The following is a 1873-nucleotide window of genomic DNA, read 5'->3' as shown; positions in this document are numbered from 1 at the left end:
CGAGGGAGGCGGGCGCTCACGACGCGTTTGCGCGGGGGGACTTTCCCCACCTCGGCGGGAGGCCTGCGTGCGGGCGGGTCGCTCCCGGACGCCCCCGGAGCGGCGTCTACAAGCCGTCCGGCCGCTCCGCCCGCCTTCGCCCCGCGCCGGCCGGAGGTGGTCGCCGCTCGCCACAGCCGAAGGGGCCGCCCGCAGCGCGTATCCCGGCCACCAGCGCCGAACCGGCTTCCGACAGGGCGGTGATGGAACCGGGCTCCCGCGGGTGGGGCCGAGGCTAGCGCCCCGGAGCGGAGCGGAGCGGCAGCGCGAGACAGCCAAGGTAACGCGGCGAGGGCGAGGGCGCGGGCGGGGGAGGGGGTCGCCGGTGAGGCTGACTACCCGGCCGACGCCGCGTCCCGGCGGCCGCTTCCCGGAATCGCGCTCCAGGCTCCGGTACCTCCCGCGGGACTCCTTCCCTTCCGCCTCCCTCTGGGCAGAGGAGGCTTTGGCTTTGCAGTGCCCCCGCACCCCGCAGCCTTGGGGGTCGTTTAAGGGTCGTCCCCCGCGGCCTCCTCTAGTCCTCGTCCCACCTGAGAGCTCCTTTCTTTGCTCCCAGCCCTGCACATCCTCCCCCCGCTCTCCCCCCCCCCACACCCCCAGCAAGGATGCCAGGGACACCCGGGCATCTGCCGCTGCAGGATGTGAACCGTCTTGAGTTTGAGCGTCAAAATCCTTGTGTTACCCCTGCAAAAATGGGTTACCCGCTCGGGCCTCTGGTTGGGACTTGGGCCTGTCCTCCAAGAGAACAAACACCCGAAATTAACCATGCTTTGTTCCCGTGCGGAAGAGGGTCCCAGAGGGGCAACCGGGGCTGGAGTGCCCTACGTCCTTCCAGATCCACCGCGTGGAAGCTGGAGAGGGGAGGGGGGCATATCGCGGAGACAGAGGAGCAGACGCCCCTCCAGGGTCGGGAGGCAGTGAGCAACTGGTGCGAACACGTTTGCCTTGCAACTCAGGGCAGATCAGCCAGCTAAACCCAGCCGAGTTCTGGCAAACAACTTAATGTGTCTAGCGATGGGAAACTCTAGATATCTGGCCTCCCTTTTTTTCTTTGAATATTCCTTTCGTTTCCTTGTTTTTGTTTGACAAGAGGTCTTAGAAACTAATATGACTTGCCTGAGGGTCCGATCTGAGCGGGACGAGTTGGGAGGGGCAGACGCAGGTGCAGGGAGTCCTGGAGTGCGTCTTTCCTCCACACAGTGTCATGCTACACAGGCCCGCTGGCCCACCCCCACCCACCGACACACACACACATACACGTTTGCTGTTCAGGCTTAGGAAGTAAAGACAAAGCGAGAGGCCTTATGAAAATCTGCTCTAAAGAAAACACCTGGTCAACTTTCCTAGCAATATGAGTATATTTGATGCGATTTGACCTGTGAGTCCCAGGAAATGACTTGAACTTGTAAGCTCTGTAGTTCACAAGTTGTTTTTCAATTTTAGATGATGAAAAATCTACATGGCTCTTTTATTCGTACCTGTTTATCCTCTAAAGTTTCTAATGTATTTATTTAAAAGTGAATCTGCCCCAAATTTGGTTCCTATAATTTGACAAATGGCAATTTGCCTAAAAAAGAAAAATTAGGAGAAGAACCGTCGCACCAGATTTACTGTATTGGAAGTGAAACTTTTATTGAAATATATATTCCATCCTTCCCACTTGTACACACACAGCTACTATTACATTTATAAACCATCAAACTTTTAAGAGTCAACAGCATGTATATTCTTTGACCATCAGCCATTATATTTTACCAAAACTAAAATGCTGTTGAGTATAAGATGCACTTTCATTTTATGTCACCAAGAAAGAAAAACCAGTGTCAGTTACACT

General features: G+C 55.9%; 1 protein-coding gene across 2 annotated transcripts in view; it reads left to right on the top strand.

Moving 5' to 3' along the window:
• Positions 1-6: 6 nt before the first annotated feature.
• IFNAR2 (interferon alpha and beta receptor subunit 2) overlaps positions 7-1873 on the top strand; it is a 34998-nt gene continuing 33131 nt past the window's right edge. For both annotated transcript variants that reach the window (XM_019626961.1, XM_019626963.1), the window contains exon 1: positions 7-319. The gene's annotated coding sequence lies outside the window, so the exon portion shown is untranslated. The remainder of the gene's footprint in view (positions 320-1873) is intronic.

This window comes from Hipposideros armiger, unplaced genomic scaffold (assembly GCF_001890085.2).
Source record: "Hipposideros armiger isolate ML-2016 unplaced genomic scaffold, ASM189008v1 scaffold_695, whole genome shotgun sequence".
NCBI lineage: Eukaryota > Metazoa > Chordata > Mammalia > Chiroptera > Hipposideridae > Hipposideros > Hipposideros armiger.
Note: the sequence above shows the minus strand (reverse complement) of the source record. Positions and strands in the feature narration are given on the sequence as shown.